Genomic DNA, 16,054 nt, shown 5'->3' on the forward strand with positions numbered 1-16,054 from the left:
TTTACCTTGTCCTCTTCCATCTCAGATGTCCTTTAATGCAGAGGGATCCTGGGAGCTGCTTCCTGCTGAGATGGAAGCTCTCATGGCATTGGTCAGCACGGAACCGGCTCTGCACCCCCCGGCAGGGCAGGGCAGGGCTCTGCCATGTCACAAGAGCCTCTGGGCACCACAATGTCCCATGTCACCCCATGTCTCCTGACACAACACACCTGTGTCCTGTGTCACAAAGGGCCACACCCGGCATCCCTTCAACTGGCTGAAACTGTGGTTTCTAGCCCCCTCATAACTATTAAAATTCCAACTATTAAAATTCCAGCTATTAAAATTTTCAGAAATGCCTCCACCTGAATTAAGGCACAAACGACACTTATGCCAAAGTGAATAGTATGGGTTTTACTCAACATTAAATGAGAGAGCGAGGAATAAAGAAAGAGAAAGAAGAGAAGTGGGGGCAAGAAAGAGAGTTACAGATTAAGCAGAAAATATCACCACTCTGTTGATCCCAATGGCATCCCGTTGATGGTCTCCATAAGGGCTTCTTGATAGTGAAAGGAAGCACCGAGTTCAGTGGATTGATATACACTTGGGCTGGGTGGGAAGGCGTAGCTACCTCCCCAGGCGAGGGGGACAAGTTTGACACAGTTTCTTGCAGATCTCTCTAAATCTGTTGCATCGCTTTGTATCACATGCAGGGCTCTGCTGCAAGGCCTCAGCAATGAGTCTGGGGAGAGCTCCGTGGGTCTGTGATGGGTTATGACACCTCCTCAGTGCCCCTCAGGTGCATGTCCCATAGATGTGGCCTTCCTGGGGTGGGAGGTTTTACAGCTGAGGCAGTTTGTGTAAGGGAGGATGGGTCGCTGATGTGCTGGGAATTCAGTACACATCCCCAGAGCAGAGCCTGACGATGGAGCTCCTCAGCTTTATTTCACCATGCAATCCCAGGCAGCTAGACAACTTCTGTGTCTCTAGAATACAGACAAATTTACAGAGTATGTGACAGGAAACTGTTAGATATTGATAATATGCAATTATACATATTATAAACTTTGTAACTATTCCATGTTTGGTACCTTTCCCAAAGGAAAATTTGCAACTAGGTGATTCTCATATGAATGGCCTTTAGCTCTTGGCATTTATCAACTGTATTGGCCATTACATCAGTGTTACATTTATTAATGGGGAAAGAAGTTGTTGTAAACAGTCTCTCAAAACAGAGATCAAGGGCATGATTGATTTAAACTGACCCTGACAATGTAGTGGTCTCATTACAGGGCTCTGCAGCCAGGGCCCATTAAACTAATCGGGTGTTTTTTCCTGAATGTTTTTGAGACACTAAAATTTTGCCAGCATTGAAATAGAATGAACTGCCAGGAGTGTATTTGTAGATGTGTATGACATCTCTTTCAATGTTTTTCTAATTCCACTGAGTATAAGACAAAAAGTATAGGTTACTCTGTGACAGAGTTATGAAAAGAAAACAAAAATCTTAGTAACTCCATTATCTGCCCCATTTATTTTCATTTGTCTCTGGCATCTCCAGGGTTTCCAGCTATAACAATTTCTGAGGGGCTATTCTTCCAAGAAAAATTTTCTTAAGGGATAAATGGAAGAACAATGTATCTGTAACATGCATTTTTAAAGTTTCCAGAGAGAAAATACTTTTTTTATCTCTCCCAGGAAATTTTTTTTTTGTAATGCAAACATTCAACCTTTTAATCAGTTCAAGGTAATTGGATACCTGCTGTTACCCTGGAATTAGCCCTTCAAGATGCTAAGGAAAATATTTTCCAAGTGGGATCGGGCAGGTACTAGAACAGGTTTCCAAAAGGGATATGCAGCCTCCATTCAGGTCATCTGAGCAAGGTATTAAGCAGCCTGAGCTGATGTTGCAAGTAGTCCTGCTCTGAGCAGGTTTTTGGATTGGGTGAGATCCCATGCTCTGTTCTAAAGTCAGTTCTTCTCTTAGCCTGTTATTTTGAGGACTTACATAGAAAGTGCTAACTTCTTCAACTCTTGCACTTCAATTTACAGCAGATACCTGTGCTCGGGGACATTTATTGTCTACTCAGACTTGGGCCTTTATTAATTAGTAAAATAAAATAACTGACTGAGGAGGAGAAAATGAGGATTTTTACTAAATAAGTGTGATTTTAAAAATGTGACAATTTTCTTTTGATCTTAGGTAAGTACTGAATAATCTTAGTTATGAGTAAGAGAAAATTAATTTCTTTTTACAAAAACTACTTTTATAGCAGCCTAACACAAGTTTCTTGAAAGGGGTTCACTCTGATCTATATATTCTTGAGAACAAAAGCTGGCAATTGTTTCTTAATATCTTGGATGCCAAAATACTTTTGTGTACTCACTGTTCTGACTACAGTTTCACATGGTCAGAGGTAATTTCAGAGATTTGAAATCAGCCCTGATACAGAAAAATACCCAAACAAGTTCATGTTTTTTCTTTAGTTGAAGCATGGTCTGGATTTTTCTTTCTGTCCAGGTAGTGGGTTTGGACCACAAAATGCTGATGCGAAGACAGAACTAGCCCAACCTGCAGGACTCTTCCCATTCAGATCTTTTTCTCAACCCATTAGGTTGTAAGTGGCTAAATTGCAGAAAATGTCATTGTTTGTGTATATTCCTTGGAGAGTAGGAGACCTGGTTCCATTATTTGACTCATTTTTGTGGGTTTCTTTCAGACCTCTCAACATTTGTTTCTTGCTGCCTGAGTCTCTGGGGATGTAGGAAACAAAGACCGTCACGTTTTTTTGCCTTTAGCGCTGAACAGTGCTGTGGCTTCTCTGGTTACCGTATGTCCCAAAAAGCAAATGTGGGGTGCCAGATGATGCAATGACATGTGCCATGCTACTGGCTGAATAGAAGTGTCACACAGGATTCAGCTGCACCACTTTCTTGCCTGCAGGTCTACATTCTCATTCTTCCTCAGTTCGATGCATTCCGAGTTAAAGTTTGTGGGGCACAACTGACTGCAAAAATCTAATTCTCACAGTCTGAGGGACTGAAATTAGGATCATATTTGCACTAGGCTCTCTTAGTAGTCTGTTAAGAAAGAGGCTTTTTCGGGGAGTGTTAGGGTTGAGCTGAATGAAAGGCATCCCCTTCTCTTTCAAGAGGGAGCTAACAATGAATACAGTCCTGATTAAGGTACCTGGCTAGCTACCCTGAGTTAGGCAAGATGAAACCAGACAGAGCACAAATGCTAACAAGGCCAGCCCTAATCCAAACTGTCTGAATCCACAATTTAATTTCCCTAGGAGTCACACAGACCCAGTTGTCTAACCTTTTTTCTGTGCTTCTATCCTTCAATTTTCATATATCAATGACATTGTCCTTACTAGCAATGTGTGGGTTCCTACTCCACACTAATTAATTTTTCTTTCATGGAGAAGTTAACAATAGTAAGCTACCTGGCATGTCTCAAGGTCCAAACCTGCCCACAGACAGGAACCACAGACCACAGATGAACAGATGCATGAAACAGTTTTTGGAGGCAGAACAACAGACAGGCAGAGAAGAGAAAGAGATGTTGAACTGAAGAGGTGAAAGATAGGATGAAGAGAGGAAGATGAGGGCTGATAGAAATTCTTCAGTTATGAGAATATACATCTAGGTTTTTGTGAGAAATGTAGAACCCCTAATTCCAGGGAAAGTTCAGAGCTGTGTGAAGTCTGCCTTGGTGCAATTAAGTGATCTCCATATCATCCTGTACTCCAGCCCTTCCATCCTGTTACAGAATGGAATCCAGCAGTAGCTCAGAAATCATTCAAGAGATTCATAGTCTGATCTGGATTTTATTCTGCCCTGCAAATATGAAGTGACAAAGTAGTTTGGAAGTACTGAAAAAGTAAAATATGAGAAACTTAAAAGAAGGGAGAAATGCATAGCTGGCTAAAATAAGAAAGGTGAATTATGTCTGATATGCGTAGATTCTGTAGGAATTTCTTTCTCCTCTATTGGTTAAGTATTTCCAGTTTGTATATCTAGCTGTCATTTTGTAAATATTCAATAATTGTCCACTAGTCAATACCAGGTGCATCTTGTTAGCTTCCCACATTGCTGAGATCAGAGAGCTTTCTCTACCTCCTATCAGTGTTCTCAGTTGTTGCCCACTGTTTTTTTTTTCTGGGAAAGTCTTCAATCTTCTGCAAAGCGTGTCCTGCAGTGGTTTGGGACTCCTTCTATCTCACTGAAGCTTGTATGCTTTAATAAGGCCAGTGGATCTGATGCACTTCTTTTCACTGCTGAGCCAACATTTGGAGCCATTTTGTATCTTATTAGACACACAGAATATTTTAGCATTTAAAATTTCAGTGTTTAAAAAAAAACAAAAACAAACTTCATTCATAATATGCAAGGAATTAATATCCTGGATTTATATGCCAGACTGGCAAACAGAAGAGGGAAGGTTATCTAGCAAATAGTGTTTCAGTTTTTGTCTTAGGGGTTTCTCAATTTTTCTCTGACCATCTGTCTTTATGCATTATTATTCTACTACAAATCTTGTTATGATACCAGAATAATTTTATAAATATGCAATTAGAGGTGGGCCCAGTTCAGCCTGAACATTTGTGTGTATGTTTGTATGTTTATCTTTGCCTCTGTGTATGAGACTCATTTCCAAGGAATCCAAACCTGGATTCAAGTCCAAAGCCCTCAGATGGTCCCTGTCATTGCAGAAGGCTAAGCCAAAACAGCTGAGCACAACTTTGAAGACATTTACATTCTAAATCCTGGTCCAAATGACTAGAATTCCTTTCCTTCTCTCATCCCTTTAATCTAAATTGAAGATAAGATCTAGGGAGCACGGGAAAAAGAAAAGACAATATCAACAGTTGATATTAATTGCCCTTTATCAATCCCTGAAGGGTTCTCAAAATATTCAAACAATCTGCTCTAAGTAACAACATTAATAAACTAAATGTGAGAAAGAAGAAAAGCCAGTAATTACAGCAGAGTTTAAACATCACATCTGATAAGTAACAAAGACCTCTAAATTAAACAAATAAAAAAGATAAAACAGAAATCATAGTAAAAAAAAAAAAAATCAAAGCATTGTCCTAAATGGCATAGAGGTCACATGAATTAAATACCTCTAATGTCTTTCCAGAAAGAAAACATCCTTAAAGGCCTGGAAGAACTGAATTCTAAATTAATTCTTCATCAGCATTCAAAGTGCTTCTCCCTCCTTTCTATCCCAGCATTTTTCCTAAGGCCTTGTGCTTGACCCATAAAAACCATGTAATTGTAATAAACAAAAAATAAACTTTTGACCATTAATGGAAGATTAGAGTGTTGTAGGAAGTAGGTGGAGTGTGAAAGCCTTAAGCCAAGAGTTTGTTCAAGGCCTGAGAGAGGCTCTTTATATGGAATATATATGAAATGCATGGAATTTATTTGGCATTTATTACAATTATGCAGCTTCTTTGCAACCAGTTATATTTACTAAGTATCAGTTAGTTGCAGATTCATTTGATTTGAAGATAAAATATTTGTTAATCTTTATGGCAGTTCTGCAATGTTGTAGAACCCAAATTTTAACCAAAACAATACCAGTCAGGGCAATTTGCAAAAGCTTGTGGTGTGTTAGTTTAACGCAACTTTTTGGGTTAGAGATAAGACTGCTGAATCGCACCGGACATGATTTTTCTTTCACTGGACTTGAATGGACAGATACCTTAAATCCACCTTTATTTAATTCCAAGGCCTTTAATTCCAAGGCCTTTGGGCAGGCAGCTGTTCAGCAACCTCTGCCAGCACTTCCTTCTCCTGACTGCTGAAACATCCTCATCTTCATCCTTGATGTTTTACATGGCTGATATTCTTCTCTTTCATCAGTCATTTCTAACAAAGTGATGCAGTGGAGTGTAATATACTTCACTCTAGGGTAACAAGTATATTTTTTTCTTGTTTTTCTTGCATTTACTCTTAAGTTACATTTTTATGCAACCCTACACTAATTTCGTTAAGATGAAACATTGGGGGCATTTCCATTGAGATGAAGGATATGTCAGAATTTAAGACTGTTTCTCTTGTGGTTCTTCAGTGACATATATTTTTTCCTGTTAAAAATTAAAAAAAATAAATAAATAAAAGAAAACCCAACAAAGGAAATTGGCCTGGGGAAAATGCCATTGAGATACTGTTAAGAAGTCTGACTTAATGCCAAGCAGCATATGCAGGGCGAATGCTTAGTCCACCCATTGTGCTTACAGCCACAGGGGGCTGAGAATAGTACCCTATGAGATTTTACCAGAAGTGTGGTAAAAATATTCTGGTATAGCTGCCTGTCTTTCTGAAATGAGAAACCTTAGTTTTTACTTTAACTTCTACTACCTACTTGGACATAGGTTTTTATTTCTGTGTTGACACTGCATCATTATGCATTCAAAGAAGTGCTGTGAATGAAATGCAGACTGTTCTTTAGCATACTGCAAAGTTAGTTGTAACCTGGATACCACTTATTCCAGTGCAGGTGATGAGGGGCCATTGAGTCCATGGCTGCAGAAGTTATGGCCATGGTTCATTTACTAGTCAGTTTTTTTACCAGAATGCAGCCTATGAAGATCTATTTCAGTCTAGTCCAATTTTGAGCAATGTTCAGGCTGTTTTAAGTTGTACTAAGGAAAGACCACTTTCAGGCACAGAGCAGAATTAGGATGGTGAAAGAAAAATCATCTTTGTTTATTTTTAGCTCTCCTGTTTTAAGAACAGTTTTGTTTACCAGAGAACCTGATCCATCTTTGATGAGTTTTTTTTTTCTTTTCTTTTCAATAAAATAAGAAAATTAATTTAGGGCTATCTGATAGCTTAAAGTGGGGAAGTGAAAAGCATGCTGTGCTGGCTGGGCTCCCTTGAAACACATGCTTTAAAGGGCAGAGCCCTGGTGTAATCACTGCCTTCTCACCTCACTGAGGTGGCCAAAACAGACAGTGGTTCCCAAAACTGGAGCACAGCCCTGGTCTTTGCTGGTGGCAGAGCACAATGCTCTGCCTCTTGCTCCAGGCTTGGAACAAATCTGCAATTCAGCCTTAAGGAAAGGCAAGTTTGTTAGCTAGAGTATTAGCTACAACCTTCAAAAAAAAACTTGTTATTATATTGTCACAGAATGCCTGTAGATTTATGAGGCTTTTGGAATACAATGAATTAATCACAGTAGTACTTGTTTGTTTTTATAAAGGTTTGCAAAACAAGTAATAAAGTGTTTATGTGATTTTTTTTGACTTCAAGATCCATTAGATATTGTTCTGAGTCTAGTTTTCATTAAAGTGAGCTGTTATAGAATGCATCTAGGAGTCATGAGCTGATTGAATGCAATTAGGATTTCAGGAGTTACAGTCACAAGTCAAAAATCCTAAGTTTAATCTTTGTAATATTTCTTCTTTAGCTGCAATAATCTATAAATTTTATAAAAAACTCCATGCTAAAATTTATATAATTACAAAGAGCTAGCTAGGGAAAAAAAAAGAAAGAAGTATTATTAAAGAAAATAGGTACTGACTTTTCAGTAAAATAAATGGAAGTATCGAAAGTTTTACTTTATCTCTTGAAGTAATTAATAATTTAATGGGAGTTTTCTATTTTAGAACTCAGATGGTTTTTATTAGAATTGCTAAAATCCTTAAAAAACAGTTGCATAATTTTTTTAATTACATCCAACTGCATTAACTAATAAAATATTTGTTTTCAGTAGTTCTGAAAAGGTATTACTTCAAAAACATATGTACTAATCATTCTTCAAATCTAATTCTGTTCCTATTTTACATCTCATTTCACATTAAGAGCACCATGTCTTACATCTAAATCACACATAAACCACAGGCATCCCTGTGCACTGCAGCAATGGCAGCCTCAGCTGGTGGGGATGCCTGCTATCTCCATGCTACATTGCCTCTTGAAGGAATCTGTTTTCTCAATTGATGACATTGCACAGCTTTTATTTTTGTCAAGGCTTTTTCAGTAGAGTGGCATGATGTGAAATGGAATAACCTGATGAAATACACTAAGTTAATAATAGTACTGTACACAGAGCACCTTTCATCATGACAGATCGCAAAGAGTTTGACTTAGGCTGTACATATAAAAATCATTCTTCACCCACCACTGAAATGCAGTTACTGTTACAGAAGAATAGGGTAACCATACCATGCCAGGAATAACAGCTTTTTTGAGTAAGGAAAATTAAGAAAAATGTCTTCATATGAAACAATAATGGGAATGCTTAGGGATCCTGGATCTAATTACTAGCATTTGCATTTGGTCAACGTGTTTAAAGGACTTCTTGTAAATACATGAATCAGTAATAGGAATAGGGGTATCCATAAATATTTAATTTGCCGCAAATTCTTGTGACTTTATTTTGCCTTTTCTCAGAAACAGCACCTTAAGCAGCAAAAAAAAAAAAAAAAAAAAAAAAAAAAAAAAAAAAAAAAAAAAAAAGAAGAAACCACATATTTAAGAATTGTTTCAAAATTTACTTGAAGAAAGAAATGGCAGCCATGAAGAGTTGGCTGTAAAACATTTACACTTTTGCACCAAATACTGGACAATTCTAACTCTTCCATGAGATGTAATTAAAAAAAACCAAACAACATTTTGGGCATTTTTGTGAGTTGCTGCAGAACATAAGGGTAATCCCTTGGGGCAGATTAGAGTGAGAAACACTGAATGATTGGTGTTCGTAAATATACACATATATGGTTTATTATGGAAAAATTTAGTTGCAAAGAAAAGCAGGTATGTAGGCGTTTTGGTTATTATTGCATATAGTTATGTGCACAAAATCATGCTGTGAAAAGCCAATGTTCATGAAGGAGACAGAGGAGTCCTGTAATTTTATTTGTATAAAAGAAGAGTCCACTGGGGCATACACTTGTGCAGTTTCTCAAGGTTTTGGAGGATGCAGCCTCCTTTGATCCTAACCTCCTGCCCTCTTCCTTTCCCCACTGGCTGAGGTACTAGGAAGGTCCAACCTTCCCAAACTGCCTACTGCATATTTCCCCCTTGAACACATCATTTTCCTCCAAAGTTCAGGAATCCAGGCTATCTGGGTCCCACAATAGACTTAGTGCAGACCAGTTTGTCTATTGCCCTAAAGTTCAGTAGTTCAAACTGTTCACAAACTGGTTTCTGTAAAACCTTGTGTGGCTTGAGGTTGATAGAGGCATTAAGACCCATTTCAAAGACATTAACACCCATTTCTCCTAGCGACCCTCACCCACTGAGTTGTCTGTAAAGACATTAGAGACCCATCTTTCCTATCAGTAATACAACAATCTGAAAGCATTGCAGTATGGAAGTGCAACGTCTCCCAAGAACATGCACAAGGCAAAAGAAAGAGAGAGAGAAAGAACAAGAGAATGAAGATCTCACCACCTCTAGGTTCCACAATGAGACTTGGTTGCTTCACAGTCTTGGTCAAAGTGTGGTCACAACCTGAATCTGTTGAGTCATGGGTGAAGTTCCAAAGAAGTGGTGGGGAGAAATTCACAGGAAAATCCATGAAACACAAAATCTGCTGGGTGTACATTCACCCTGGTTCAGGTGGGAATGCCCAGGTAGCTCCCCTGGGGTGGGGACACTTTGGGAGTCCCTGACACCCTCTAAGACAGCAGAGCTGCCCATCACACGAGCACAGTTGAGTCCATTATGCCCCATTATGGCTGCTATCAGAGATGAACACCCTCAGGCCACAGTCAATGTCCCAGTGCTTCCCTGGGGTGGGGAGGGAGCCCCATAGCAGTGTTTTGTGCAAGGCAGGACAAGTGAGCATGGCAAGAGGCACCTGCCCACCTCCACAGGACCCTCTCCTGTCTCACTCAAGGCCCATCCCTCACCCTCTGTCTTTTCAGATCAGCGGTTTAGCCACTGCACACCCAAAAGCTCACCTCTTCCCTCTTGGCAAAGCACCCTGGCATCTCCACAAACTGGGGAAAAGCTTTGAGTGTTTATCCCTTAACAGTTCAGTCTTTCACAGGTATGTCCAGCTAGACTCCTGTCACACCGGAATCTGAGTTCCAGTGCCTTTCAGTGCAATACAATACTGTCAGTGGCAAGACTGGTGCTGTATTTGCTCTCAGTGGTTCATGATATGACATGAATATATTGATACTGGGAATATCAGAGGAAATGTATCTGTAAGCTATAAGCATTTACAATGCAGATTTATGACTCTTGATTTAAAAAAGCAATAAAAGTGTCATAAGTTATTTAATGTGTGGTAGTTATGTGAGGTTTTTAGCCTTTACAAGTTACAAAGTCATGGAAAAGAACAAACATTTTCCTTTGAAGATTGAGTCTATTTGCTGTGGGCTAACAGCACTCCCCATCAATGGGCTCAGTTAATGTGCTGCATGCACACTTTGTGGCCTGATCATTGTTTTTTGCAGCAAACAATTACTGAAAAATGGAAATGATCATACCAAGACAGGGAGAGATAGAGGGACCATAGCATCTTCTTTTTCTTGATACTCATTGCAGCATGTAAATCAGCATCAGTGATATTTATGGCATCGTATATATAGGAAATCTAGCCAAATATGAGAGAGGAATTTGTTTGATGCTTCTCAAAACCTCAAAAAATTATCATAAATTCACTGGAAGAGAATGAGCTGAAGGGTTAAAAATGAAAATAACAGTTCATGACAGTAGGTTAAGCTGGTGATAAATTATCCATACAGTATCATAGGGATTAGTCTCATTGCGTATAATTATTGATTCAGTGGAAAAGGATATCAAAGCTACAGTAACGAGGTTTGGGAACTGAAATAAACATGCAGAAGGCCAGAAGTAATAATGAAATCCACACTTAAAGGTAAGGAATATGAATTGGAAGTATTATGCTGTGATTCAGTATGAAAAAATGCAACCTAATGTAACTAAAGAATCTAGAATATATGGATATCAGCAAAAATGAAAGGTAATAATGATGGACAGTAGTTTAGACGTCTGTAATATCATCTAGTGCCTGAAAGTAGGTTTCAGGGCTCAACACACATAGGAGAAGGCAGTAAGGGGCAGCAGGGGCGGAGTTACAAGTCAGCTTGGAAAACTAAACCTATCTGCAGCTCTGACAAGTGAACCAGCAGGGCTAGGTGAGAGCCATGTAAGGCTCTTAAGTTTGTACCCTTCTAGAAAATGTAAGGCATTGCTTTTATGTAATTTTTTTTCCTCACATCTACAAGGAAATTCTCCCATTCCCTCCCTCCTCCAGGCCTCACTTGAATATCTATCTCACTAATATCACAAAACTTACCTTCAAGTTATGATTGCAAATCTATATCCCTTATCTCAGATTTCGCTCTCATTCCAATATCCTCCATTCTAGGAAAATACGTCCAGATTTTAAAAAAGGGAAATAAATAATTTTCAGAGAATGTTTGCCAACTCTACAGAATTCCCCAGCTTGAGAAACCTCATAGCAGAGATAATACTGGGAGGGCTAAGAGTGCAGTAATTAAGGCTTTAGTTGATGATAAGGAAGGCTTCAATTCATACCCTACTGAGGCCTGAGTCACCAATTTGATCTCAATGTTCTGGCTCTCATTCCTCATTCTTAAAATGAATTTAAAATGGATTTAATACTCCCTCTATATATCATAGGACTCTTGTGAGAGTAAATATGCCACAGATGGTAAAGTACTTAGACATTAAAGTCCTGAGAGCCAGAGGAAATAAAAAATTATATCTTTGTATTTGACTTTGGAATCATTTGAAATTGAGTGCAAAAAGATTTTAGAGAACATGCTAGACAAAATTGCCTAACTTACAGCACATATTTTATTCAATTAATTAAATTTCCATTATTCATATGAATTGTCCATAAGTGGTTTAGTAACATAAGAATTCCCACCCCATCAGGAGGAGAGTTTAATAGAAGATGGGCTTTGTGGCATTGCAGCAGGGTGAGCAGCACACAGCCTGCCCCAGGACCAGCCTCCCAGCCCTCCACCATCTGTGCAACTCTGACTTCCACAGTTAGTGGGTTTTGATAGATGTTGTTCGGTTGATTGTTTTACCCCCCATTTTTTTATTTTTAATTTTTTAAATGTTTTTAGGTATGCTCTGAGGCTCACTAGAGAGTTGAATACCCCAACAGAAATGATGGGATGTTTTTCTCAGAAGAGAAACCAAAGTGAGCCCATTACCATCAAGCTGTTGCAAATATGGGTGGAATTTAGTGAATATGTCATTACCCAACAAGAAGAATCTCAGCATTAGTCAGCCTACCTAATGTATTTTATCAGTAATACTCTGTGTGTGATACTGCTTATCTGTATATTAGCTACTACATCTAAAAACTTGACCTATTTTCTGTGACTGTACAGCATCTGTATTTGAGTGAATTTGGGGTATGGTGTAAATATTTACAAATATTTATAAACAGGGCCTTGCTTTTTAGCAGTGAATACTCTCTCTGCATTTCTAACCTGGAGATGGTTTTTTCAGTAGTAGAATTTTATGTTTTCAACACCGAGGTTTAGCCAAAAGACTTTTTTTTTTCTTGATTAAATCTGGTCTTTGTACACCAGCCTTTCACCAGGAAAAGACTCATTCAGGCTCAAGATCACGTTCTTGTTACACAAAACTGCTAGTTGCCATTGTCAACACCCTTATTAACTAATTCTTAAAGCAAGCTTTTAGATCATTATCCCCTTACTGGGTAGTTCACATGTGGAAGCAAAGGCAGATGGAATACACAATATTCCTCCAGGCCACAAAGAAATCATTAGCAGAAAACAGATTAAAATCCTGGTTCCTTGTCCATTATTTAGATGATGTCTTCTCCTTGCTAAGTTCCCCTGCTGTTCAGCACACTAACTCAACACAGTGCTGCCTAGAACACTCACGTTTTGATCCAGTGTTTCAGAATAACATAGAAACTACAGTAATAGTGGCTGAACCCTCTTGGGTTTTGTGCAGAGTCCAAGAGAAGAACTGAAATAGAGATAAAGTACAGCTCTGGGAATGTGTCTTGGTTTTGAACCTTTGTTAGATGAGGCTGCCCAAACAGATCACTAGGTGGTAGCTAACTAACCTCTTCCAGCTTACTGGAAAAGAAGCCTCACAGCTGTTTCATAACCTCAGCAAATCCATTTTATTTTACAGAAATAAGGCTAAATTGCCTCTTTTTAATTTGAGTGCTGTTTTCTTCTAGGAGAAATGTTGACTTCTTCTGCAGGAAAATATCTGTGAAAATCTACAATATGATATATAGTTCTTTTTTACAGTTTTTATTTGAAAAAATAAAATAGAAAAATCTTTTAGGTCTTGGCTACTTTTTTACTATTAAATATGTCTTGGCACTTGCCTAGATTATGGAGTAATCTGTATGTTGCACAACATCATCCTTTAAATAGGTCAGCCAAAACTCTACATCCAAATACACGCTAAGCTCAGATCTCAGACTTTTACAGTTGGATTCTGTCTCTCTAATGGTCTGGATCAAAATTCAGGATACATCCAAATACCCTGAAGCAAGGGTATTGCAAATACAGATCCAGCATGTCTGGCACAAGTCTTTCATTTTCAATCTTCTTTTTTTATTCTCCTCTTCCCCACCCCCTGTCTCCTCCCTTTCAATTAGGGCAAAAGTACATTGTTATTCCAAGAAATCTAGAAGATATTATTTTCCAGGATGTTTGATATCCATATGTGAAAAATGATAAAGTGATTAACTTTCAATACATCTTGAATAGACCCACAGAGAAGAGTAAAAACATGGAAATTCAGCACATATGTTTTATAAAGAAAACCTATTGTCCTCTCTGGGAGGCTTTATTTCCCGAGCTTTTTAGGCAACAATTCTTTGTCCCATAAATCAATATGGAGGAGGTCCTGGTGCTCAAGTCTCTGTTACTAGCTACAGTTGAAGGGTTATATGTGTAGTAGGATAGTTACCAAAAGTCTGGAAGGGTCCTCTCAGAACATTACAGTAGTTGTGAATATTTGAGGTAATCACATTATATACAATGTGTATTGTTTTATTGTGGCTGATACTTGGCTTTCTATCCTAAAAGCAGAGTCAGAACTCTAATTAATCCTGAACCATCAGAGTGACACATTTTCCAGAGGATATGTGAACTGAGACTGATTTTTCCATGGTTTTTTTAATGTCTCCCCTTTTCTTGGTTTCTTATTTGAGCCCAAGCTGTTGCCACAGACAAGCATAGGATAAGATCTCAGTATTTGTTATGTCGTGCCCTCCAGGATATAATTTTTCCTAACTATTTAATTGAATGGAATTAACTTTCCTTTATAAGTATACAAAATATAAGGTGTGCTCAGATGCCTAAATACAAGCACTAACCCATTGTGTTAACCCAGTCTAGTTTTGTGACTGTGCTGTCTAGGAGAGCATACCAGAGATTGCTTTGGTGTAGTAGAGCCTGTCTTCTGGCTGCAGGTGCATATATTCCAGCACCTCCTTCATTAAAAAAATAACTTAAAAATTATTTTATGCATAATGACTAATGGGATTCATAGGTACTTTCTTCTATTCTTGCCATTTTAATCTTCTTCTGAGCACTTAAATTTGCTCTTTTGGCATTTCTATCTCTCTCTATCGTTCTTGCAGTGACAGCTTCAATGCCCCATTCATCTCACAAATGCATTTTTACACATTGTCTCAGATTTCATCTGCGCCTTTTCCTCCATTATGCCTTGGTTTGTCCTCACCTTTGGGTCCCTCGGGCCAAGAAACTTGGACTAGAGAGACAGCTTTATTTCTGTAAAGACTAGGGCCAGAAAATAAAAAATATGTTATCACAAACTGGTCACATACCTTCTCTAACCAGCACTTTATCTTGTCCTTCATATTGTATTAATTCACAGTTTCTACTTCCCCTTATTTTGTCTCATCCCATCCAAACTCAGAGAAGGAGGGATTCATGCCAGAGTCAGCTTTCTCCCTCAGCTCTATCTCTAGTACAAGTGTGGGTGCTAGTAAACAAATAAACCTCTTCAAGCAGATGGAAGGCACAGTGCTGCCCCAAGGACTGCACAGACTAAAGGCTTTAACTGTTTTGCTAGCTGGGTCATGCTGCTCTTCCACACTGCTCAGCACCCACTTCGACATCTGTTGCAAAATGGTATCCTGGGTAAGGACTGACCTTTCCATCTCATTGCAGAGTTAAAGCTGGGGTAACACTTGTGTACTAGGACAATGTCTGAAAGTCCCCCTGAGTTCCCATGTACTAAGTACTGCGCTAGAGTAGTCCTCACCCCAAATATGCCAGTCTTTGGTTTTTTTGTTGATTTTATTTTTATTTTATCCCAAGTACCAATATTAGGACTGTCTGTGCCTGAGACCATGAGAACGGAGATGCCTGTTTTACATTCCTATGCTGCAAACACCAAAATCTGACCGTAAGTTTTGCTGCCTTTTCTTCAAGTCCTAGCTACTATTGGCATGATTCATTTTTTGTTTTATAATAGTAGCCAGATGTCGCAGTCAGGGTCCTGCTGTGTTCAACACCATAGAAACATATAAGAAGAAACAGGCTTTTCTCTGGAAAACTTAAAATTTAATTTAGGAAACAAATGCAGTATTCTAAACAAGGTGAGATAGGCATCAGGGTGACTAGTTGCTGTAGGCTGGTACTGGTCACCGAAGGACAGTGCTACATCATGCACTGGGACTTCTATGGTGTTGGACAGCACTGGTCACTGACCCACTGTGGCTCTGTCATCAGCCATCAGATGGTGTCAGGAGCAAGTCCTGAAACAGAACTTGAAACCAATAAGATGAATTTAGTAGATAAAATCATGCAGATGGATGGGAGAGCATATGGCTTAGTTAGGTTTTTTTCTTTATTGTCCCAATGAGGGGACAGCAAATTCCCGACAAGATAATGCTGGGTGTGCTTGTGGAACAAAAGCTGTAGAAAAGTACTGAAAGGGAAAAAAGGCTCCCTCATGCAACAGTGAAGGGACAAATCTCAGTACAGATGGGGGGGTGGTCAGATTTCAGTGAGGAAATGGTGTAATAAAGGCTGTAACTGAGAGAATGAAGAAGGCAAAAAGGATTTCAAAAAGT

The 16,054-nt window shown here is 38.8% G+C and overlaps 1 long non-coding RNA gene across 1 annotated transcript; it reads left to right on the top strand.

Moving 5' to 3' along the window:
* The first annotated feature begins 755 nt into the window (after nucleotides 1–755).
* LOC135289288 (uncharacterized) lies at nucleotides 756–2,843 on the top strand. The gene is made up of 3 exons (XR_010352069.1): nucleotides 756–989; nucleotides 2,501–2,597; nucleotides 2,700–2,843. It is a non-coding gene; the product is annotated as an uncharacterized LOC135289288 (long non-coding RNA).
* Nucleotides 2,844–16,054: the final 13,211 nt, after the last annotated feature.

This window comes from Passer domesticus, chromosome Z, assembly GCF_036417665.1.
Source record: "Passer domesticus isolate bPasDom1 chromosome Z, bPasDom1.hap1, whole genome shotgun sequence".
Lineage (NCBI taxonomy): Eukaryota > Metazoa > Chordata > Aves > Passeriformes > Passeridae > Passer > Passer domesticus.